Here is a 26,868-nt window from a genome sequence, read left to right on the forward strand (position 1 = left end):
GCTGCCAGAGCACGCTGCTGACTCAAACTGAGCCTGCTGCCAACCAGCACTCCCAGATCCCTTTCTGCAGGTCTGGTCTCAAGCCACTCCTCTCCTAATTTATACTCATGCCCAGCATTAGGTGCTTGGTTTTGCATCATCTCCCTCCATCTCCATACTGCTGTTCTTCAGCCCTCTGTCAGTGAAAAGAGATATCACAGGACTGGTGTTTTCTAAATTCTTGATTTAACTATGCTTTGCTCAGCCCTGTTACTGGTAAAACTCCATTGAATTTCCCCCGCCCCCTAACTTTAGGATAGCCTGAAATGGCTGAAACTTCCATTATGTCATGTTTCACCACTTGTAAAACAAGGATAGTATTACCTGCCTTCTTTGTTCTGCACCGCAGAGCCTCCATAGACAAAGTGTTACATAAATGCTCAGATAGTAAATCAAGGGCAGGACAAATACAGCAAGCTGAAACAGGTCTTAAATCTACAGGCATAACCAGAGCTGGGTACGCAAAATATTTCAAAAATAATATAAAAATGTGAGACTAATTCCCCATAGTGAAGGAACAAGAATAATTGCAGTAGTGTAGGGGTGAGATGGGAATCTTGGGAATTATCACTCTCACAAAATTAACTGCAATAGCATTTTGCAAGTACACAGGACATGAATATGAAAGATCAGTCAAAAGGACTGGAAAAGTGATCCAGCAGAGCTTTTGCAAAAGCTATAGTCCTGGTGGCTGCTGCTAGAAATTGAAGCCTTTGTGGTTTTCCTTCATATGGACTAAATGAACATTATAATTCTATGACTCAACTTATTTTAGCATAATTTATTTCCCCACAAAAAAAGTCCTGCGCCAGCAATATCTATGGGAAAATTTCTATTAAACAAAGAATCAGGTCATTGCTCATGGATTCAGATAGCAATCACATCAGTGATATATAGGAATATGGCAGCTCAAGACTTCTAAGAAGTCAGGTAGTTTGATATCCTTGATTTGTCTGGAAAGCTGCAACTGCATTTCCAGATGCAGAGACAGATTATATACTTAGGGAGGAGTTTCTTTCTCCTGTGAAAATACTCAGAGTCATCAGGATATATAATACTTCCCAAAACCCCAGAGCTATTTGCAGCTACAAACAGCATTTTCTGCACCTGAGCTGCTAAATCTCAGACCTCTGAAAACCAGGAAATAACAGAGATAAGCCATACACATATACTCTTTATCCTAACACCTTTAGTTCTGCTGACCCTCAGCAAAGTGATAGAAAGGAGGAAGCACCTGCCAGTAGTTTAGCTATACCCAGTTTATTAGTTATAAATGTCCTGAAGAGCAGAAGATAATATGGAGCAATCACAAGAGTTGTGATTATGATGTGAAGTGCTTCAGGCATCCTCTGTGTATGTAGAGAAAGGGAAAGCTGCAAATGCACCTCAGCAGAGGCTGTGGTGTCTCATTTTAGCAGTGCGTTGAATAGATTGTGCCAGAAGCTTAGCATAATTTCTCTTTTGTTCTGGGGATTATAATCCGTTAAATGTGAGGTGAGTGAAATCTGTGGGGTTTATCCTGGGAAAATGAAAGAGGAACATTAGATGTTATTGTATATGAAGGGTGAGGAGATTACAAAAGGAAATTGAAGAACCATAAATATTCGCAGATGGATTGCTCTTTTTCAGAGGACAGAAAGTATTTTACAGTAGACATTTCCTGCTCTACTCATTTCAAAGACAGGGAACACATGTAAAGGCACAGTATATCACTTAGAGATGGCAGGATTATGGATGTGCTCCTCACCTGCATTTGCTTTTACAGGTCTGAGATGAGTAAACTCAACAGAGTTCACTTCTGCCCAGAGAAGCAGAGGATGCCCCACCCCTGGAGGTGTATAAGACCAGGTTGGATGAGGCTTTGAGCAACTTGTCCTATTGGAAGGTGTCATTACCCACAGCAGGGGGATTGGAACTAGAGAATCTTTAAAGTTCCTTCCAACTCAAACCATTCTATAATCCTATGATTCTATAAACACTGCAGAAGAACATGGAACATCATGGGCAGCCTGATGTTTAATTAACAAGTTCTGTTTCCAAGGGGCTAGTTTACTTCCTTTATTAGTTTAGGTTTTACCTTCTTGGACTGCTTTTGAAGGAGGAAGACTGGAAGGCTAGCAGGGAATTAGTATCTGTTTCAGGAAGAAAAAGTGTTCCTCAGACAAGAAAACAATCAAGCACAAAGTTGTATTCTAGTGTTTTGCATGGAGATACTACCGCTTTTGGACAAAAATAAAGGTTACAATTTTATTTTAAAATGTTCCTTTGTCTGTTGTATACATTGTGAGCATGATGTGGAGGGTATGAATATGCTTGGAAATGTTTCCAAACAGTTCGTTAGACCCCTGAAAAAAATCACAACTCTAGTTTATGTGCTCACAAGTTAACACTTCTATTCCAAGGTGGGAACAATAAGTGGTAATTACAGGTGTGAAAATCATCTCTCTAAATATGGTTCTTTCAGCAGAATGAGAATATCCATGAGAATAAATATAAATTGGGGGAGGGAAGCTCAAAAAACTGTGAACTGCTTTCTTGCTATCACTGCTAAACAGCAGTGCTAGCACATGACAGTCTGTGATGTGCGTCAGGGGCACCTGTTCTCAGCTCCTCTATCCAAGCACTGTCTTTAAAGTATATTTCAAGCACCTTTTTCCCTCTGTTCTCTCTTACAGAGAAGCAAGGTAAAACCTACAAAAGAACATACGTCCTCAGTTTCATAGGCATTCATATAAAGACAGAAAAAAAGAATGCATAAATCTTTGTTAGATTGACAGTTGCTGCCAATTCATGCACTTCCAAAGCCAGAGCACACTATAGCATGTGGGAAACCAGCTTCATGCATCCTTCACATCAGTAATTGTTAGATACCATAAGGAAACAAAGAAATATTCCTGCATCCCATCTACCCTCTCTCGTCCTTGCTTTGGGTGTGGCCCCTTATCTAAGGACTAACAAACTCTTTCTTCTATGCTTCCAGATTCTTCCTTCATTAATTCTTGCTTCCCTCTTTGCAAACATTTCTATTTGTGGCTAATTCTATTTTGCACGTACAGCCTTAATTTCCTGCTGAGTTAAGATGAATTCATTCCTCACTCTATCCATCCCCTTCAAGAATATCTAAGGTTGATAGATACAAGGACAATAACAATACAAATAGTTTCTAGCAACAGAATTATTTATTTTTTCTTTTGGTTTAACATGATAGAACCACACTAAGAAAAGAGAATAAAATAAAAGGCCAATGTGTTTTCTTCTGTTCTGAAAAGAGTCTGCTCAATCAGCTTATTTACAAGTCAAAATGATTCTGCAGTTTTTTAAAAATATAGCCCAATGCTATCAATAAGATATTCTGTAGAAATGCAGAAATGCAGAAGCTGCCAACTCAGTTCTTCACTTAAAACTTTGATTTAAAGTCCATTAATGTTAGCAGAAGACTTTCCACTGACTTTTGAAGGAGTTTGCAACAGACAATTATGGATGTAGTATTTCTGGTTCCGTTGAAGAAATAGAAGCCAGACATGAAAATTAAATCACTTAACTGTAGATTGTGGACAGAGGAAAAACACTTTTACCTTATTAAGTTGAAGCATGTGTTTTAGTCTATTGTGCAGAGAAACACAAACAAGAAGAGCTATACTCTAACATTCTAATAAATCACCTATTCAAGAAGTGGTGTATACTTAAGTGGCAGACATAAAGATATTTTCAGACAGACTTTATCCTGTTATTTGGCACCATGTTCCCACAGCCGTCTTCTGCTTAATTCTAGTCACACCTCCCCATCTTCGATAGTGCTTTTGTTGTGAAGTCACCTTGTGGGTCTCACACAACCCGATTTTACTTTACAGATAGCCTTATATGCTTTCCATGTGATTATAGAAGAACTCTACCAGAAATATGTGCTTGGTGGCAGTGGGTAAACTGTGAGGTATTTGCAAGGTAATCTTCATAACGCTGAGAAAAAACAGGGCATAAATAGCTGCTGGAGGATTAAATGTAATGACCACTCAGCTATAGTTTTTCAACACATTATCAGCTCCGCTTCCTGATAAAAGTGACAACATTATGACGAATGAAAGCTAGTACCTCTGCATCTGTTTTTTATTCAAATTGAAAGCACACAGGTGAAAAATATCATTCTCTAGCCATCAGATTTTCCTGTGTTCTGAGGAAGATGCCATGGTTCTCCTGGAGGTAATGAGTTTCTCGAAAACACAGCCGTTTGTCAATGAGTACAGTAGCCATTTCCTTCATGTCTGTAGGTGCTACAAACCTTCCACAGCTGTGGTGTGGTCTGCTAGCCAAGACAATGTTAGCAAGTGTTCTTTCACATTGCTAAAATAAGCATAATCACAGATTTTGCCGATATGCTCTTTTAAAGAACAAAAAAAAAAGTCTTTTATATGGATGAGGAGGGAGAAGAATGTGCATGCTAACCCAGAACAAACTTCTCCACTCCTGAACTGTACCTCTCTCTGAAAAGTTTTTCTAAGAAAAGTTGAAAGTTTTGAATAATCCCATTAGTCCTAGAGCTGTGATTTTAATGAAAACAAACAAACAAACATAACAAGATTTTGATTAAAAGGTCAGAGTAGAAGGCAATACTGTTTATTCTAATTATGCTGAAAAGCTAGGGGAGATGGATGGCAGCTACAAAATTAAAAAAATATTGCACATAGGTATTCATTTCATGAGTATAAAACACCTCTATCCATTTCTTACTAAAAAAAAAAATAATTCTGTTCAACTCAGAAAAAATTAAAAAAGGAGACCTATGAAACTTCAAATATGTAAAAGAAAGCAATAAATTGTTTTCCATATTTTCTGGAATTGACACAAAATCTATAGGATTAAATCAATACAAGATGAATTATTTTAAACTCACAGATTTTCCCAACTATTTCTCATACAAACAGATTGCCTGGAGAGACTGCTGAATATCCTGACCAAGGAGGGAGAAGAGGAAGGTTAGTATAGGCAAAGAGGGTTAACAGTTGAGGCAAAGAGATGAGCCAGGTGACCAATGCCCTTCTGAATTCTGCTGTTTCATGATTCTCCAAGCATCATTTTTCATCAGCTATGGGTTACTTTGACTTCAAATCTTTTTGATTGTTCACTGTCTCCTAAAGACTTACCATGATACGAGGTATCATTATGAGAAAGGAAATGTTTATCACACATAAAGTGCTCTGAACACCTTCACCTTCACCAGTGGCACACCAATTACCTCACTGTCATCTTTAATGAGAAACAGCCCATGGTGAGGTCCTGAATAAACAACCAGACAAAGCATCTCTGGACATAGTAGACTCTCCCCTCACCTGAAGGCTTTAAAACAGGAAGGATCATCAAGCTTAAACAGATTTATGGAAATGGGAAAACATAGTTATTGTCCTGTCTATGATGGAGGTCAGACTAAATTAATATAACTTGTGCTTTTCAGTGAATCGTGACCACACCAACACTTGATGGCTTGGGGGTGAGCAGAAATGGAAACTCCTGAAGGTCAGGAAGCCATATTTGCCTGTTACAGAGCTGGACTATAACCCTTGCTGACCTTTTTCCTGTTCATTTCCCTTGTCTTGACCAATAAATAAGCAAGCATGAGCAATAAAACCATGAGGAGGAAAACTTGCTGAGTAATGAACTGGATATTTCCTCATTCCTGACCTTGCTGGGCCATTCCATCAGTTTAGAGGATCGTTAATCAACAAATATCTTTCATTTTATCTTTGCCTGGAAAATGAAAAGGTTCACACTTTTTAATAAAGTCACACACATGCAGTTTATAAAGGCTTATTCAATGAATAAATATTCACTTTAATAAATGGTTTACCAGTTGCTATAGAATCTCCTTGGTCCATATACTGCCTGTAACCATGGCTTCTTAGCTGTCACTACCACTTCTTTTATATTCTACTCTGTTACTTCTACACAGTGTTTACTATTAACAATCAATTTTACATAAAATATTCCATCATACATAACGTGATCAAAACAACCAAAAGGATTTTATTTTAAGGCTCCTTCTCATATTAGAAAACAAAGACCTTTTGACCTTATTTTTTTCTCACTCCTTTTGCTTAAGAGAAACAATATGAAGCAAAGTAACCACTAGCAAACACGTATTAGTCTCTTGGCTTTATTTCTGAAAGTTCTCTATTAAAACCCACTTAATTAGATACATAAATCCTGTAAATGATGTCAATGTTCATAATTAAATGAGACAATTGCAAAATCAGCTGCAGCACAAAATGTAGATAAATGTGGGAAGGAATAATAAGGGATTGCTTTATTATAAATCTGCATGACTAACACTATCATAGTGATGTCCCAGAGAACCTATATCTGCTTCATACATATGAAAATTCAATTAAATTATCAGCCATGAATTGCCGTAACACAAATATCAACAATGAAAACTTTGAGCTAATTATTTTAAGATTTTTTTAAGCAGAAAAGGGTTGTATTTCAGTATGGTAAAGTTGGTAGATTCATTTACTGATGCTTAAACACCTTAACCCTGTAAAGCCTTTAAAATATATGTCTTTCACCAATGGCAAGAATACAAAAACAGTCAGGAACATGAACTTAAAATTTACTGCTGCTCAAAATAAAATCCAATAACAGAAGAATAGAAGGCAGTATCTTAACTGTAAATTGTCATAGCAATCAAAGCTCTATTACATAGGGAATTTTATATGAAATTGGGGTCCATATACAAGCCCAAGGTGCATCTTATTGTTTCTTTAGAACATATACCTGTTTTCATGAAATAAGATGTATGGTTCTGTCATTCCAGTAGTTTGATGGAAGGAAGAGGACTTTAAAAAACAAATTGTCCAGGGAAGAGGGATTTAAAATGTTTAGATCCTTCCTGCATTCAAAGCATAAAGGAGTGACAGAAACGTTGACTTTACTTGCAGCATTTATAAATATACATTTATGTGTATATTTACACATACAAGAATACACACATATATGTGCATATATATATGGATATATATATGTATATGTATATAAACCAATACATCCCTCTACTTTTCCTCCCTTTCTGAAACAGGTCAACTTTGACCATACTGACATCTAGCCAGACTGCCATCCTTAGGGAATATACACCAGACAGTTACTGTCCTTTCAGATCAGAAGTGAATTTTAATATTTATCCTCAAATACATCTTGATGACAGATGGACTGTTCTTCCCATGAATAATAATTAGGAGATAGGTCCTCCAAATGAACCTGGCAGCCCTCTTGCAAGAGCAAATCTCAAAGTCTTCAGGCAAATACTCAGGTCCACCACCATAAGGTCTCATCTGAAGGACTGATTCCTTCTTGGGTTAACATCCTACAGTTCTCCGCAATTCAGTAATTCAGAAATACACTGCTCCTGATGTCACATTCAGAACTGAGCCCAGAGACACAACTAGGCAATTGCCCCGTGTTCTCTGCCTTGACAATACCAGATAGTGGCATCTTCTGCTGTTCCTTATAGGCTGCCAAATCCATTGTCAGTGCTCAGCAAAGAAAGACATACTCAAAGCATTGAATTGTTGTTATTAAATGGCAAACGGCTAGATGGAATGATCACTCCAAGGATTTATCCTTCAAGGCCTTCAAGTAAGGTGTCTAAGCAGAGACCTTAATTTTGCATTAAAGGAACAGCACAACATGTCCTTGGCCATTGCATAGACATGCAGAAAAGTACAAAAAATGTTCTTCTCCTTCTCTTCCAAACACCATATTAAAATCTTAAAGAGTAATCCATAAGACTAAAAAACAGCAGCCAATAAATATCCTTGGACTCAGAAATTGCTGCAGAACTTAAAGAAGGCATTTCTGTATCATAGTTACTAAACCAGGCAGTTATTCCAGTTTGGAGAAGGCAGTTCACTGCCCTGGCCTTTCCCTAGTTTTTCCTAGAAGGATGTCAGCTCACCCAAACCCTCAAATGCCACAGAATTTCTGTTCAACCAGACTTGTATACCCAGACGTCTAAGGAAAAAGCCCTTTAGACACAGAGAGCTCAGTCCTGAGGTAATCTTTAGCTCTAAGGTTTAAGAGAGCTTTAAGAAAGATGATGTGAATCACTGGAACAAATTTACTAGAAGAAACCCAAAGGCCACTTCAAAGCGTGGACTTTGCAAGACAAGTGGAGTAGAGGAACACTCGGTATACATGGGAAGGTGCTGGCATTTGTTGATGGCTCAAAGGTAGCTGGACACAAGGCAGTTCTGATTCAGGCACTGTCCTGTTGACTGTGATTGCATGGCTTCACGATCAGAGTTTGAGTTCAGATGGCTCAAAGAACAGGTGGGGAGGATGCAGGCACAGCTGCCCGCACCCCTCCAGGCAGACATGCCCTCCGACCTGATCGATCCTGTATCAAGCTGGAGTCAAATATTTGCTCCTACACATGCTTCCCCTGTTGCATCCTGCAGCAAGGCCTGTAGCTCACAGGTTCCGTGGCCTATTTAAAGCCTGTTGTATTGGGTGCATAAAGTACCAGAGCAGGAGAAAAGCCATGGTATTGCAAAGCAGCCGGGATCAAAACCCTTACCACAAAAAAACACAGTTTCCTTCTAAAACTTGCTCCTGGACCTCTTTATCACCATATGGCCCAATGCAGCCTCTTTTATCTCATAGGATCTAGAGCACCAGGTATTGGTTTGTGATGCTTAGTGCCTGGGAATACACCTGTGCTGCCTTATCATTCCTTTACCACTTAACATCAACAACACAAGTAAAACCCAGCAATTCAGTCATTATACATTTCTACCCTAAGGCTGAAACACGACAGAATGAGCTGCTTCTGACAGATATCCCATAAAGTGCCACCTGCAGAAGATGATGCTTTGCAGTGTTTAGGACACCCGCTTAAGGCACCTGTGTAAACTAAACTGAGTTAGTTAGCCCTGTACACACACAAATACATATTCAACAGTTTGTTTAGAAACAGACACATAGACAGCTGATGGACAGCTCTTCCATGCCACGGCACCAGTGTATTAGCTGTGTTTGGTTTAAATATCTAATTTGACGAGGAAAGAAGATTTACTTCTACTCTGAAGGCAGATGGAGGGCCATTAGCTACAGATAGCCCATATTATTCACTTGGATATAGGTCCTATCCTTGTGGATGGCTAATACAGTGTCTTTGCTCCCGTTAAATGAGATCTCTGTGGATTAGATGGAGTCAATATAGTAAGTAGAGTTTATACTGATAATCTGGATCAGAAACAGGCGTCTACTGTGCGATGAGCTGCTCATTAGAATTACTCCCTAGACTGCAGTCTGTTGCCATCTAGCTCTACTGAGGACACTAAAGTTAGGTGCAACAAACTGACAACTGCATTTCACAAGAGTTTACTATAGCCTGTACACATTCCCTTCTTTATCTGCATTGATACTTTATCCATGTATATTAGCAGCTGATTTCAGTTATAATAACAGATTTAATATATCAGTTTTAGTAAAATTCCATTCTGTCATGTAACTGAACCTGGAATCACTATTGATTTTTATCAGCCTTTGGGTTTTTTTGCCTTATCTTGTACCTGAATTTATGAACAATGCAAATTGTTATCATGTTTAGCACTATGCTTGTGTCACTCTCCCATCACTGCATTTCAAAGCCTCACCAAGTCCTGAACCCATTTTTTCAGTTTTTAATTCACCAACACAAGGAAATCCCTAAAGCTTTTAAACAAATGTCCTCAGATCTCACTAATATCTTGGTGAAATTCCTTTGACTGCGAGCAGATCTCTGCTTGAAGCATTAATAGCTGAACCATTCACTCTCCCCTTGATAGGGGAGAAAAAGAGTGCAGTTCAGTGCATTTTTATATTTTCTTCCCCTGCTGTTCTGAGTGTAACAGTGTGGCATGTACTTAAATAGGCCTTAGTGAAAGATTTCTTCAATGAAATTAGAAAAATGACAAAAAAAAAAAAAACAAACAACCTTGCATACAATGGTCTTTATTTCATTAGTAAGGTAATGAGACCAGATAGGAGAAATGTGATATTTTTGTTTCAGGCAGACTTCAAATTCACACCTATATGACTCAAAATTATATTTTTAATTAAAGTGTTTGCTTTCCAATAAACATTCAAAAAAAGCCCTAACAGCAAAGGACTAAATATGCTAAGATCCAGGACTGGTCAGAGTCCTTTGTTTATTGAGTTTGCTAAGGTCTGGCTTCTCAATTGGATTCCTCTGCTGTAAATCACAACCCGGTCAATAATGCAGCGCAGTCAAGAAAAATACTGGAGCTAATATAGGAGCTGTTTGAGCTTCATGTCCCAAAACTGCAGGCCTCATTTGTCCTAAATTTCCTGAATCTCATTATTTTTAGCTAGCATTTTTACGATCTTAGTGTGTTTGAGTCAAATGTGCACACTTTTTTGACTACCAAATAATCCTAGATATTTACAGAAGACTGTAAAGTAGCCTTGGTATAGCAGATTAAGAATCAGCCTCCAATCAGGTAACGGAAGTGATATAATAAATAGATGCCAAGATACTGTGTTGTTAATGTATTGTAAGGATATAAGGATTAATCTCAGGATTAATTTGCCCCTTTTCTGCTTTTTTTTTTCCTTTAATATTAATTCTTTGGCAATAAAGTTGATTGTCATTAAGGTAACTAGAAATCCAAAGCTATCTCCCTCTGGCTCAGTAATATCTTCTGCAGTCAGGATTGACCTTTATCATCGGTCTGTCTGACAAATGTCTGTGAGGGGAAGCACCCCAGTGCTTAGATGGACAACAGCAACCAGTAGAGTGGAAGCACAGGTGAACAATTCCCATAATTCACACCCTATGAATATCCAGAACATAGGATCATTTTCACATCATAGCTTATGCTTTTCACTATCCCTGAAAATTCAAGGACACCTTTCTTCCGAAAGATAAAAAATATCTGTGCAGTCAAGAGTAGACGTTCAGTTCAGTAGCCAAGAAGTACAAAGCCATACTGGGCTTGGGGGCCACTGGGACCATCAATCTCTCCAAAGGCACTTAATATTACACCCTCTGGGACTCTTCTCTGACTGGTTTTCCACTTTAGGATCTGGCACTCCTAGTGGAATTTTTTTGCCGCCCAATGTATTGATTATGCATTAAACTATCACAAAGGATAGCTACTCTGTAACATTATAAAAATGCATATGCATTTCTATACTGGCATTCAAGAGACCTTGTCTGATGCAGGTATTAAAAAAAAAAGGGGCAGGAAATAAGCCTTACCTTTTTCATTCCAAAATAAAACAATAGACAAGAAGTGGATCCAGACAGGAAAGCACAAAAAGACCTTGAGCTTCTCTTTCTTTTCATTCAAGTTCATTTCGGCTAGAGGACTGGTATTGAACAATGAAATAGTTAAATATACTGGATTAAACATTTATCTTAGAACATTTGCCTTTTCACACATAAATTAAATTTTCTTGTTTAATCTCTGCTTTTCTTCTAATTATCTCTCTCCACACACACTAATGGCTCACAGCTAGCATCTCTCTTCAAGCAAGATGATTAGGAAGTGTCTGCTGTTCTTGGGATTTCTTTTTTTCTTTAATTTTTCCCTCTTGGAAATGATAATAGTATTCACTTGCTCTGAAAAAGTGGCTATGGCAATAAATATACATATAGCAAGAACAGACCAACAATTTAGACACTTTCTCCCAGAACGGGGCACCACTTACTTTTTTGAAAATCACATTTTTACTGATTCTTTAAAATAAAAACTCCTGTAGTTCTTCTACCTCAACACGTATGATTGCTTTTTCTGTTTCAGCATTAGTATGTGTATGTGCGGGTAATGTTTTAGAACTGAATATCTGATAAGTCTTTATTAGAAAGAAACACACTTTGTTTCCTGTGCATTTTAAATGTGTGGTTATGAAAACAGGTAGGAAAAGAGAAAATTCAAGCCGAAAGATATGAACAGCATCTTTCTAGAAGCTACACGGCCAACAGTAATGAACCACAAGGCTGGATCTTAAAACATCTTCATTTCAGTTGCATAAAAGGTAAACACAACTCTATGCTTCCTTAATGAAAGACAGATTCCAGCCAGCCCTAGACTGGACTTTATAAAGTCTTCCCCAAGCACTTCCTTTTATATCTAGAAACACATGTATAGATGTAAATACATATATATGTTATAGAAATATATCAAAACAATAAAGAAAGCATTTGTATCACTGTCTTCTGCCAGGATTATAATTAAATGTACCCACATGAATATTCCTGCATATGGACTAACCTCTCCTTTACTCTTAGAGGGAACTTTTAGATGGTCATGTTCCTTAGGAAAGCAACAGCCTTAAAATCCTCAAGTGGACAGAGATACAGATTGATAGACAGGCAGCTACATCCATGTATGCATAATAACAAATAAAAATCCCATGCTGTTCTGCAAGGATGTGTATCTCTAAAGAATGTTAGTAAGGGCATTGTCCAAATGCCACTTAAATACCAACAGGCTTGGGGCATAAACCCCCTCTCTAGGAAATCTGGTCCACAGTATAATAAGAAAATTATTTTGAAGTATAATAATATAATTTAACTTTTGGTCAGCCCTAAACTGGTCAGGCAGTTGGATTAGATGATCGTTTTCAGTCCTTTCCAGCAGAAATAAACTATTCTGCTCTGCTCTGCTCTGCTCTGCTCCGCTCCGCTCCATTCCACTCCACTCCACTCCACTCCACTCCCCTCCACCCCATGAAGTTCCTGATTTTGCCCTCAGTCTGAATACACAGTATAAACACTGAGATGCACTGAAAAAAATTAAATGGTATGTAAATTATTGTGTTAATATCACTGTGAAGTTTGATCTTGATATGTCTTTTCACCATTTCCAAAATATGGCTTTCAGTTGACTTTTTTAATATATATCACATCACAAACAAGTACTTCTCACTTGCACTTGTGTTCTGCTATTTCAGCTCATTAAAGCATTTGGCTATCATGTAGCTCCAAGCATCTCCAGCCTTGCCAATTAATTGATGAAGAACCATTATGAGACAAATATATCATCTGCATTTCAACTGCTTGAATGGAAGGTTACTGAAGTAATAACTGGCAACATCAAAACCGTTAATAAAATATAGGCTGGGAATGGCAAATTACAAAATTCTGTACCTAGTTCCCAAAAATAAATTTGCTTTTGAAAGTAGTTTTAGCACGCATGATGACATAGATGAATGATGCTGATTAAAAAAGAGTGAAGAAAAGATTATCACTTTAGCATAGAAACCACTGGCATCATTATCAGCCTCATCTAAATAAAAAGTGTTAATTTTTTCAGTGACTTCATAGCTTTGCTGTGAAATTGCAGGTGTCACTGCATACTGGTAGCTGAGCACAAGGTAAGGCAAAAATGGAGAAAAAGTAGGTTAGACCAAGAACAAAAGCCCACATAACATGAGAAGAGATGATAGTTCTGTGTCTTTAAAATAGGCTTTTCGTGGACTTCCTTTTGTGAATGAAACATTTGTATTGCTTCTGCCGGTGAAGAGATGTCCTTTCCAACATGAACAGACACATTCACTTTTAAGCAGCCAGTATCCAGCTAATGAGCAAAAACGTAAATTGTCAAGAGTGCTTAATGTTGTTATTACAACCCAAAGACATGAATAATCTTACTAGAGAGGGAATGAATAGGACACAGGGCTCAGAAGTATTCATTCTCTGCCACACATTTGCAGAAACCCCGTAGGTGTATCTCTTTCCTTCTCTATACTTTTCTTTCCCACTCTCTCTGTCTTCTTGTCAATTTTAAATTTAAACTCTTAGTAGCAAGACTGGGTCTCACTATGTGGTTTGTACAGTCCTTTGCACAATGAGGCACCAATGTAATGCAAATTGCAGTATTAAATATTCATATAAAAGCTTCATAGTGTGACTGCATGAAATCAGAATAATCAGGGAACAGGCATAAGCAGAGCACCTAGGTAAGATGAAGCACGGAGATTTGCTATTACAATTGCAGTCTCATTAGAGGGAAGTGTGCTGACATAAGCTGTGTTTTCATTGTCGTAAGCCCAATTTCATAACCATGTATTAGAGTTATGAGTTCTAGCAAGCCATAATGTTTTCACTTTTGGCTGTGCAATCACATATTGTTAGCTTAAGACATTTAAACTTTATAAATGACTCTGTAATCTGTGGTCTTTTCAGCTATAAAATTGTTCCTTAAAAAAACATCTAAGACATAGATCACTAGAGTCAATGTCACCTAACAGCAAATAAATTTTGACAATAAGCTACAAGTTAACTACATAACTGCAAGCAATTTCTTCAACTACAAATTAGTCATATATTTTCTTTCCATCTAATAAAAACATCACTAAAATGCTATGCAATGTTCCTGTTCCTATCTGATGCTTTGCTTCAGAAATGGTAAAGGATGTGTCATGTAATGATTTATTTGCTACGGTTTGCAGGACTTTGCACTGAGCATTTTAGCTGGAATGCCTGGATTGTTACAGCCTGTTTAGGAAAACTTGCCTCACTCTATAATCCAGATAAGGAGACGAAAAACCCACAAGTGAATGCCTTGATAACATGAAAATACACTAGTTAAAATCAAATCCACAGTAAATAAAAAGATTTTTTTTGTCCTTTATTGAATGATTGAGCCTGTCTCTGGATATATTATATGTCTGTTTAGACTGTAAGATTTTCAAGACAGTTTTTATCTCCTGTTCATCATGAAGCATGCTTTTTTGGTACATTGTAACTGTGGAAGTTCATTCTTACTCTATACTTCCTTACCAAAATTGTTCCTTCTTCTTGTGGTTGATAGGAAAGCAAGTCTGCCTGTGGCACACTGCCTGCAGAGCCTCATAGGTGCAACTGTGAGATGGGAACCAAAGCATAGGAGGGCCAGGGGGTCATGGTGCTATCAGCATGACCAGGTAGGGATAAAAAAAATCAAACCCCTTCATTCTTGTCAGAATTAAGCATTGAATTTCAGAGTGTTCAGAAACTTCAGTCACTGTAGGCATAAAAGTGAAGTAGCACTCAGAATAACTCTCACATCTCATCTTCATGAGATATCATGAGATGTTTTTCTCTCACATCCCAGTCCAGAGCAACTGAAAAGGGTGTTGGTGTGGACTTGCACTTGCATGAATTCCCCAGAGCTGCCTTTGTACTGGGCTGTTCACAGTGAAGACAGTGATCAATGTTTTAGTGGTGCTTGCAGGATTATCAAAATGTATGGAAAGACTTCCCCTATTTTGTTTCTCTAAAGAACTTACATTTATTTACTTGATAAATACATTTCTTACTGGTAGCAGCATATAGTGATGATAATAATAATAATAACAGCAATAATAACTCTGCTATTGTTGTTTTTGCTGTTGTTAGAACCATGACAGAAGGCTTTAGGTATCTTTTTGTGTTGCAATGATGTCTGACTGGTCCATACTTTGATCAAATTTTCATGATACTGAAAGCTTCACCAGCTTCAGACTGTGACAGTTTCACACCAAAACTCTAATTCCATAACAAATCTACTTTTTCTCCATCTCTGTGAGAATGACCCTTGCTGATTACCAGAGGGTAGAGTTAACCTTAAAAAGAAGGAAGGGCTGAGCAGGTAAAGGGTGCTCTTGTGGGGGACCTTCATAGGTGAAATATCACAGACGTCAGACAGGAGAGAAAGTAGAAGCTGGACATGGGAGGTAAGCAGGTTCCAACTTTGTTGTTGGGCTGCATATTGACAAGATACTGAGAAACACGTCTCATTTCCCTGCTATCCACAGAAAGACAATCTGGGCATATAGTGCAGCCAGGAAAACACTGATCTAGATCCAGGTAAGTCAGCAAGTCTTGACACAACCAGAGATATGAGGTGGCTGATGCCTTGATCACGAGGGCTTGGGCCGCATACTGGCAACATACAGAGCTAGAATATTTCTGCATTGATATCTTTAGGACTCTGAACTGATTGAAAAGCAAATACACAAGATTTTGGGGTTTTTTAGATACTGCCAGCAACTACTGTTGCTACTGCTGGCTTCTGGTTCAATAGCAACTTGGGCATATTTCTTTAATAGGAGAGGTTGTGATTTTTCCCAGAGAACTTCATGTTCTCAGTGAGTTTATTCATGAATAGTGGAAACATCATTAACATTCACTCTGAGAAAAAGAACAGCTTTTGCATTCATTGGATGTCTCACTCGATCCCATAAGTTGCTCATCACATTGAACACTTATTCCCCTGGACCATTTGCTCCCAGTAAACAGAGAGCACGTTCTGGGAAGTACAACAATGTATCTTGAGAATCAAACAGTTTTTAGCTGCAAGAGAAACAAAACGCAAATGTTTTGAGTGATGAAATGGAGAAAGGACATTTTTAACTTGCTTCGGAGGAGTTCCTGTAAAACTGACACTGACCTATTAGGACTTACAGTAGTATTTAATTAATCACGTGGGGAAAAGTGCTTGTGGTGTAACTCAGCCTTGTAAATTCTAGTGTTAGTTTTTTAACATACACTGTGTAACTTTCCCATCTGATTCAAGTATGAATTTCCCAGCTGAAATACTGAAGGGAAGAAAAACCCAACACCCTAAGGTTTTTTAAGCTTTTTTTGCCATACGAACCTGCACTTCAGTTATATTTGAAGACTGCTACTGCATTTATGGTTTTGATACTGCTTGTACTAAACGTATTTCTTTCCATTGAATTTTTACAGTAAGAGTTCAATAAATATATACAAAGAACACTTAGACATTATTGTGAGAATCATATTTATTAATATTTATTACCACCAAGCCATTTCATTACTTTTCACCAGATTCTTACATTGACCTGGCAGTCAAGAAAGAATAGAAAATTTAAGGGAAGATTTTTCCTTCAGAGTTGAAGCCATAAGAATTACTTCCTTTCTTTCTTCCCTCTGTTCACAAGTGTTACCATTTTTATATTTATGACATTCAACCAAAACCAACTCTCTGGTTTCCCAAGTTTTCCTTCCTTGTTCTAACAAAGCATATATATTTTCATCTCATTTTCCTTTGCTCTGGAAAGTCTGCTAGTTAACCGTTTTTTAAAAATGACTAGCTTTATAGCAATCTTAAATGAACCATGTTTGTAGACAGGCAGTGGAACTGAGGAGCAACCTGCAAGGTATTCGGATACATCACAGTTACTGACTACAGTATTACTCAGCGCCTATTTTGATTCAATTTACCCACAGTCATATGAGAAAAAAATGCCAAAAATAGGCACATAAAAGAAAACATCCTACAAATAATCCTCACAATGGACCAAATCTTTGAACAAAAAAATAATCATTTGCTAGTGGTCCTGATTGATGCACCAACATCAGTCTTCACATCTCTGAATTGACTGTAAAAGCTTTCCAGACCTGGCTTAATCACTGCATGAAGGTCACGAAATCTTAAAGGCCAGACAGAAATAAGAAAGGTGTCTAAGTTGTCTAGATTAAATCAACTGTAATCTTTCTGCTTGATTATCTAAAGAGAGTGTTGTTTTTGAACATTCTTCCCGCAAATTAATAACACATCTGCCATGGTTTATCACTTTTAATTGGGAAGGGAGGATTTCTTCTTAAAAAAAAACAACTTAAACCGTGCTGTCTTATCTATTATTTTGAGGTAAACCAGCTGCAAGTGGAAGGGGTCTGACAGAAACATAAAGAAGCATGCAACCTGATAAGAACCTTCAAAATCTGTGGACAGTAGCCAAATTGAAGCTGTGGAGTACAGCAGTTGATTAATTCCGGTAAAAGAAACTGAGCTACTCAGTGTCATTCCCCATTTTCCACATTTTAATATGTTGTTCTTATGGGCTAGGAAAAATCATATGTGGATGGAGCCAGCCACCACCTTAACCTTGACCTTCCATTGCAGGAGGCTTAGTACCCAAACCAATGTGGTTCCTGGGTACCAGCAGCTCATGTCTCAAAAGCTGGTTTACCAACAGGAAATCTCCTACTGGCTTCCAGTCATGTGCTTGTTCGCAACATCCCATTTCATTGAATCATAGAATAACCAGGTTGGAAGAGACCCACCGGATCATTGAGTCCAACCATTCCCTCCTTTTCCCAGAACAGAGCAAGCCTGCACTATGCAAATCTTGCAATGAATTTTTCTTTCTTTTTTTCTTTTTTCTTTTTTGATAACTGACAGCTGGTGATTCTTACTGCCAATAAACAGTAGCTCACCCAAAGAGAGAACACTGGCTCACCAGTCAGCTCTTTCTCAAGCAAGAAAATCAGCCACCTTAATAAAAGTATGTGTCACTTGCACCTTTTTTTTCAGCTGCAGCTGGAAAAATTGTGATTTCTCTCTTTCCATAGATCCTCAAGGCCTCAGCCAGCTCCAAGGCTGATTTAGAATGGGCCTACACTAACCAGAATTTTAGTATTTTTAGTATTTTTTAGTCTCTGAGTTATCAGTCTAAAGGAAGAAACAAAAGCATGAGGGAGATGGGAGCATTGGGTGGAGAGATCACTTGCAGAATGAAGAAGAGAGCTTGCTCTTCCCAGCCTGAGTTTGATGCCCTGTTCTGTGCTGCATGCATTTTGGAACCCCAAAACCCACCAGCTGTTCAAGAAAAGGGCTGTAGGCACCAGGCACAGGAATGTAAGTGTGCAGCTGAACAATGCAAAGAGAAAATGCAAGGTCCCTTGTGCAGGAGCCTCTCTCCCCACAGTGGCACAAGACGTGGGTGTGAAGGAGGTTAGGCAGAAGATCTGAGTGCATGTACATGGTAAGCAGCTGATATCCCTCAGACAAGCACCCAGAGGAGATTGATGGTTGGATTGTCCTTCAGATTTACTGCCTGCTTTCCTGTCTTTCAGGCTCACTGGTAGATTTGGGTTTGAGTTATTGCTGCCAGCCCTTTGGATGAGGTTTCTGCCTGTTTTATAACTCTATTTAGTACCAGCTTACTTGATACATCTTCTATATCTATAATGATCAAATAAAATGTTATAAATCTATCCAACAGATGACAAATCCACTTCTTAGGCTTTCCTCCCGATGTAAAGAAACTGGTTTTAATTGTAACTATTAGCAAAGAAGGCCTTCCTAACTGCAGATGATCTGCCTTTATACACAGAAACATTTGATTTGTTTACTTTTGCAGAGAAGTACAAAGCTGATAGAAATGGTAGAACAGAAATGTTCACATACTCTTAGTAGTTACAGGCAGCCTTCACCAGCGCTCCAGTAGGACAAATGTCAACAGCAGCAGCCACAATAGGACCAGGTTCAGCCTTTCAGCTGCTTCTTTGCTCCATGACCTGGAGAGGTTTCGATGAGCTGCAGCCACTTTGTCTCCTCTGTCCCTTACCAGGTCCTTCCATGGTTATAGCAGTAATATTAGTTTTTTTATTCCCCAGTATTTCTCCTGTCTCAGACTAACATGCCAACAAGGTCATCATCTTCAAATCACGTGCCTGAAAGTCAGATAAGGGAGTGTTATAAAAATGAAATTTTTTTTAGTATTTCTTTATATCTTAAAGCTAATTGTCAAAAAATATTCCCACAAATCCTGCCGTCTTTCTTCACAGCAAGTTTAACATGAAACCTATGATTGTTTCAAGCCTGCAAGCTCCCATCAGCTCCACTTTTCCTTTCCAGTGTGGTGGCAAGCCTGGCAGCAATGCTGTTGGCTGCACTGCTGAGGAGCTTGGATACTATGTCCATTGCCTGCAACAATGTAGGCTCGGCCGTTTTGTGGAGCTGCACAAGAAAAATAGATGGAGTCCGAGTCCCCACAGCCGCTTACATTTTTCATGTCATAAAATGACAGGAAAACACCAGAACAGAGATCTGAAGACAGAGATAATGTGACATCTTCCGATACCAAAACTAGGAAAATAAGACTGTGCATAAGTAAGTACCTAGACTTAACAGCTTTACATCATGTTCTCCTTTAAATGAACATGTTTGTGCAGAAGATCCCATCTACACATGCCTCAGGACCTATTCTGAAACTCAGTCCCTAAAAAGCATTGCTTTTTCTTCTAACAGGCCAGCCAACTTACCAATGATTTCTAAGGAGGACTTTTGAGCCCTCTGTATATTAACCATTTTTTTCTCTCACTCTTACTGGCTGTCCCTAGATTGTATGTTTCTTTCAAGGGTAGACCATGTCATGTCTTAGAATGCATTATTTTGGAGCTACTTATCAAACTCATGTTTGAATTTTCAAGTAAAATTCTGTTTAATCTTTCGTCTGACAAGTGGCAAGTAGTTCATATCTGTGGTGAGCTATGATGTTAAATGTTTGGATTGTGATGGAACCAGGAGACCTTATCTACCTGGTACAAGGCCAGCAGTACCCAAATTTCTTGCCATTGTGTACACCTTAGCCTAGTTTCCTGCCATGAAGAGTCATCTGATTGCATGCATGTAGACTTAGTGGCTGATGTGCTTATGCATCATAACTCATTTTCTTCCCCGAAAGCTTTGGATAGACAAACACCAAATTGCAGAACTTCCCATTTGTGGGATTCCTTCATAAGGAAGTCAGTAGCAGGACATTGGCCAGTTGAACCATTTTGGTGGGTCAAAGATCAATCACGGTTTATAGATTAGGTACTTCATGCATGTTATGGCATTTAATTGTATGATCAAGTGCTACACCTGCATGCACAATGACAGAAGTATGTAGATATAAGACTTAGTCGTTTATAATAAAACAAGATCATTCAGCAAGATAAGCAGCAAGGTCAATATAACAACTCACTGCATTCTCACAGCCAGTTCCCAGAGAGTAGAAATCTCAACTTTTTTATTGCTAGTACTGTAGAGTAAAGGTGGCTACACTCTTCTTTCCTTCCAGTTGACACTGTGGAGCATCAACAGGCAGAATAATTTCCTATGCTTCTTCCCAAGGAAACACACCACTGTCCTGACAGTTAATAAAGTATACACCTACAGAAAAGTGCAGCAACCTGTGCAAAGTATGATCATCCTGTTTACAGCACAGTTCTCTAAGCCACAACAAGAATAAGCTGTGTGACATGAGTACAACATATTGTCCCTGACATTCTGCTTTATGGTAAAAATACAGGGTATTATCTATCAACATATTTTCAAAGTTTCCATTCCTTTGTCTTTCCCCACCTAAGTTGTCTTCATGAAATGATAGAATCTCCAAAACTGATTATTCTAGTGTTGAAGGCAATAAAGAAGCATTGCCAAGGTATCCACAAATTAGTTTATGCCTGATCCAGCCTGCTTCTCACCCTGACATATAAGCAGATATTGTCTATAAAGAACTGTATTGAACAAGAAACTCAATTGAAGGATTCTGAAATGCTATGTCGTATAATTCTACTTATATTTAGTTTCAGTAACCGTGATGAATTGTATAGCTATATAGTAATTGATACTCCAAACCAAATAGGCAGTCAACATTTGGAAGAGATGTTTCATGGTTCTTTTAACCATGAAAAGAGGAGTTCAGTGTCTGAAACTAAACAGCTGTTTCTTTCTTTTTAACATAAAAGACAGCTAGTACCAAAAATATTGTCTTAGTGATCAACTTCTCTCTTATCCATTAACTTCTCTATTAATATAAAGGTAGGTTTATTTCCCTATAACTTTTTCTCTGTCCTTGTTTTTAGAGAGACTTACTGTAGGAACACTTAATACTAGAAAATAACTGCATTCTCAGGCTATAGTCTGTCATTTTATTGACACCGAATAGCATTCTCTTCTCCAAGCATTCTTACTGGAACTGTTGGGATCACCTGAAGTAAAGAGATAGTGGTAAAAGAATATCAAACTTTGGCTCGTTAAGTTGGAAAGAAAACATGAATATATTTTTATTACTTCCTGTTGTTTGAGTTTTATTATTATACTCAATATAACATTTGCAGATGGTGCTTAGGTTTTAAGACATCTGTGGAGACCATCAAAATGACAAATGGCAAGAAAAGGTAAGAAAGGGAGCTATTAAAGTATGAGAATATTGAAATTCCTATTGATATCGATTAACAGGCTAATCAGAACAGAGTATACATGGATCATTACATATTTCAATTCAAATTCTGAGGTTGAGATACTTATATTTTTTTAATAGACTCACAGCAATAATATATCTTTAATCAAAGAAGCTCAATAGCACATTATAGAGCAATAACATTTGGCTTTAAATCTCACTTCCAAATAAATTAACAAAATACAGACACATTAAAACAAATTTAAGGAGACATTCTTTACAGACTTTTTTATTTGCTAGTTCTGCAACAAAAAACCTTTGGAAATGAACAGATAATGCTTCAAAAGAAAGAGCTATATTCTAACATTCACTGTAATAAATCTGGGATACTGATATAGAATATTGGAGATTATACTTCCACTGTAAAACAATAACAATTGGCATTTTTTATATTATATCAGATAGTATTTACATAAGATCATATAAATTCTTGCACTCTTGGAAAACCGTGGTCATTATTTCTTTATAAACAGACTGTGGTAACATTATTGAAAAATCTGATAATCATATTTACATAATTACTCTTGGTCATAGACACTATGGATAAAACTTCCGAAAGTACCTACAATAAGTAGTACTGTAAGTCCCTGTGTCTTAACATCAAGTTTTGTCCTGACAATAAGTGGTCTTGTTGCCTTTTTAGGAATGCAGGATCAGAATCCTCAAATTCATCAAATCAAAATCTACCTCTAGCCATATCATTTAGCTACACCAGAGTCCTCTGCTGTGCCTCAAAATGTTCCTTTTCAAACAAAAGGAAACTTTCATCTTTATGGAAAATGTTTTGAACTTCTGGGATCACTTTGTGTGAGAGCTACCCAAAGAAGCCTTCCTACTGTTACCATGACCCCAGTTTGCCCCTCTGTAGAAACCTACCAGCAATCTCCTGCCAATTTATCAGACAACTAGGACAGATTCTGTTTTTTTACAGACCCCAAAACCACCTGATGTTTCTCTTTTCCAGACCAATAATACCACGTCTTGATAAAATCAAGATAACATGGAACCCCAGCACAGTTCATCAAAATAGAGAAAGAAGAAAATATGGCATATAGGTAGCAAGGTTCTCCATGCTTTGTGGGCAAACCTAATGTTCTTGGATCTATCCAAGCCCAGAGACAAGGCAGAAAGCTAAGTGGCTGAACTTCTTGCAGAGCAGAAATGAACTCTTCAGCCAGCTAAAATGAGAATTTAATCAAGTATAATCTATAAGCATCATTTACCATAATGTCCTGGCTCCCAGCTACCTTTCTTACTACTACCTCCAGAAGAGCTATTTTTCATAAGAAGGCTATGAAACAAAACAAAAGAGAACAAAATTGTTCTTTGATTTCTAACAATGTGGAATAAACTGAAAATTTTTTTTAGTCAGTCTCCAGAACCTTCTTTGTTTTTAATAAAAACAGCACTAAGACTCTCCATGCCTTCTGAGGAAAAACAGAAAGAATAATTACAATTTACAAAAAAAGCCCTCAATATCATCTAAATTTAGAGTATCACACTGTTATCTCACTCACATACTTTATTTCTCACCTGCTAAATTATACTTGCTGGGAACATAGCCAAGAAACTACTGCTGGCATTGTCACTCTTTGTAAGGAACAACATTAAAGATATTACTTGGAGAACACGGGTGGGTTGTGGGTTTTTTCTTAAACTTGGAATGGAAAAATATCTCAGAAGCTATTAAAGAGAAGACAAATTAACTGGAAACTTAATCCACTGCTTTGTTCTTTGAAAATGACTAAATCTAATAACTGTGAAGAGTTATTATGGATGTTCAATATCTTGCTCAAGAAAATATCTATGAAATAGATTATATTGCCCCAGAACTCCCAACCACAAAGTAAGTGTTACAAACTTATCTCAAGGAAATGTGGGAGGTAAGGGGGGAAATAATAAACATTTTCTAATACAGAAGTCATTCAATTAACATAGTGCAAAGAACAAAGTAAATTTAAACTTTCTAAATATTATATGTCTGGAAAAGGAACAAAAAGGGCCTGATTTTGCTGGTGATTCAGTCTCTTTCTGCTCCTGTAATGACATAGAAGTCTACTAGGGCAATGAAACAGATTGTTTGCTCTTCCTAGGCTAGAGCTGTTGGGGAAAGAAAGCAGAGGGAGAGTGACCTTTCACAACCCACCATGGCTACACTGCAGCACCGCAGCTGATCTTACCAGGATGAAGCAAACAACAAATATTGCAAAAAACCTTCATTGCCCTCTGAGCTCCACCTTTTGCACAATTCAAAGCAGAACAGAGATGAAAATAAAGTTAATTTCGTTCCTCTTCTGACAAGAATTCTCTTTGTAACATCATGTAGCAAAAGGCTTACACTGGATTTTCAGTGTAGAGTGTGATTGCGTTGTGCTTGGATTACACGTTTCCTGCAGGATTGAGGCTGAATCGATCTTCAGCTCTTGACATAAGTTGGGCATCTCACTTTCAGAATCAGAAGACCCTGAAATCCAAAGGATGTTCCAAATCCCCAGCCCTGTTCCCAGACTCTTCCACTACATTTAACTTTATGCATGCATTGAATGCACATGTGCATTTTCATTGTGCATTCAATGATAATATTTTAGCATATCCTGTGTCTCTAAACATTCAGTTTGAAAACCCAGCTAATCTCACTGGTAAGAATGTATTAATACATCAAATGTCATTTTTCTGAGAAACAGAGCAGAACCCGGTGTAGAAGTGCTGGGTATGAAATTAGATTAAAAAAAAATAAACTTCTCAAGACCATTATTTTAAATACATCCACTCCCCTCTTACTTATTATGATTTAATATTAACTTTCAGCTGTCAGGATTATATTGGGGTTGTCTTTCAGATTTCACAAGCTGCTTATGTAACTCTTTCAGATGTGCAAAGATGGAAAAGTCTATAATTTTTTTAATGTCTGGCGCATTTCTTACTGCTGTAAATAGAGTAGTTTTTGCATATAGTCCCATTATGAATGACATTGTTTCATTTTTAAATGCAGTCCTCAATAACCACTTGCAAATGGCTCTTCTTTAAGGCAGTTAGACACTCAGATGCTCTGTAAAGATTGTTTGTCAACGATAAGTACTACAGAAGGTTATAAACAAGCTTCAGATATAACATAAATGCATCGCTGTTACAAATACCTTGTCTTTGGTGAATTCTTGGCTCCATTAAAGTTGCTGGGAAATTTGCCATTGATCTGTCTGCGGCCAGCATTTCATCTATTTATTCTGTTTTAATGCAGGACCTTTGGGATCTTCAGCACATTCCCTGGTGAAAAAAAAGATCTAATGCTCAAGGCACAGATCTCTACTTTAAAAACCTCATGCAAGCAACAGCACCGCGTCTTCAGTATCATGCTGGAATGGCTATGGAGGCTGAGCCTCAGCTTCCAGATGAGAATGTCCCCTTTAATCAGCACCCCCAGACAGGGACTAAGCTTCCTTCAATTTCACAGCATCATAGAATGATGGAGGTTGGAACACACCTTTGGAGATCATCTAGTCCAGCCTCCTGCTCGAAGTAGAATTAGTGAATGCATACTGCTCAAGGCTGTGTACAGCTGTTTGTATTTAAGATCTCAAATGTTGGAGATAACAGGTCTGGGCAACCTGTGCCTATGTTTGACTACCCTCACAGTCAAAAAGGTTTTTTCCCCACCTTTAAACAGAATTTTCTGCACTTCAGTTGGTGCTCATTGCCTCTTGTCCTCTCACTGTATAATACTGAGAAAAGTCCAGCTCCATCATTTAATCTCCACCATCAAATGCTTACAGGCTTTGATAAAATTCCCTTGCACTTCTTCAGGCTGAACAGTCTCAGCTCTCTCAGCCACTCCCTATGTGGTCCTGATTTAGAAGAGTAGTTAAGCATGTGCTTATCAGAGCTTCATGTTGAAAGGTCATCATACTTCATGGGGGCATGCAGAGATGTTCAAATGCCATCCTGATTGAGAAAAAAAGTTCCAATATTTCAAAATTGTCTGCAAAACAGAAATCTATGGACTCCCTATCTAATCTCTGCAGCTACTCAACAGCAAAGCAAGGAAGTCCTAAAATCCCCAGCCCCCCGTCTGGAGGGCTGCTTGTTGGTTAGGACTTGAGACATCCCTTATCTAGAGTTCCATACTACTCCAACTTCCATTTCACACATCTGAGACAATACAGTTCCATTTCATGACTTATTTCAAAAACAATAATTTACTTGAAAATCACAAAAGAAATAAATTTTCCCCAAGACAGTAATTTAAAATAAAGCATTTCCTGCAGGACATAACTTTAAATTAGAAAATAAAATCACATATAGGCATGCAGTTTAATTAGGAAGACTACTGTACAAATACTTGTTAACATCAAAACAAGTCAGACTCGAAACTGCTGGTAATAATGAAATTAAAATTAGATGCACAGATGAGGCATTGAGTTAAAACTTGGACTGCTCTTCACTAATTCTGATGGGCAAAATTAATCCCATTACAGAAGATCAATAAATGATTCATATTTCACCATGCACCAGCTGAGGTCTGATATGACATGGTGGGCAGGGTTCTCATATTAAAATTCAGAAATGTGAGCACTTGAATCAGTATTACTAAGATGTTAAAACCCTGTACCGGTGCTTCACATTTCTACATGGGAAAATTATATTCTCACTCTCATAAATTATTCTGTGACCTATATATGACAAGCTTTAAGAACCCCAAACAGCTACCATAAATGGAAAGTAAAAAGTGAATAGGTCTTATGCTGAACTCCCATAGAGGGATATATTTCCTTCACTTAGAACAATTTAATTTACACTTACTTCAGCCAGGAACTCATCGTGTCATATTAACAAGCT

The sequence above is a fragment of the Phaenicophaeus curvirostris genome, chromosome 1 (assembly GCF_032191515.1).
Source record: "Phaenicophaeus curvirostris isolate KB17595 chromosome 1, BPBGC_Pcur_1.0, whole genome shotgun sequence".
Taxonomy (NCBI): Eukaryota; Metazoa; Chordata; class Aves; order Cuculiformes; family Cuculidae; genus Phaenicophaeus; species Phaenicophaeus curvirostris.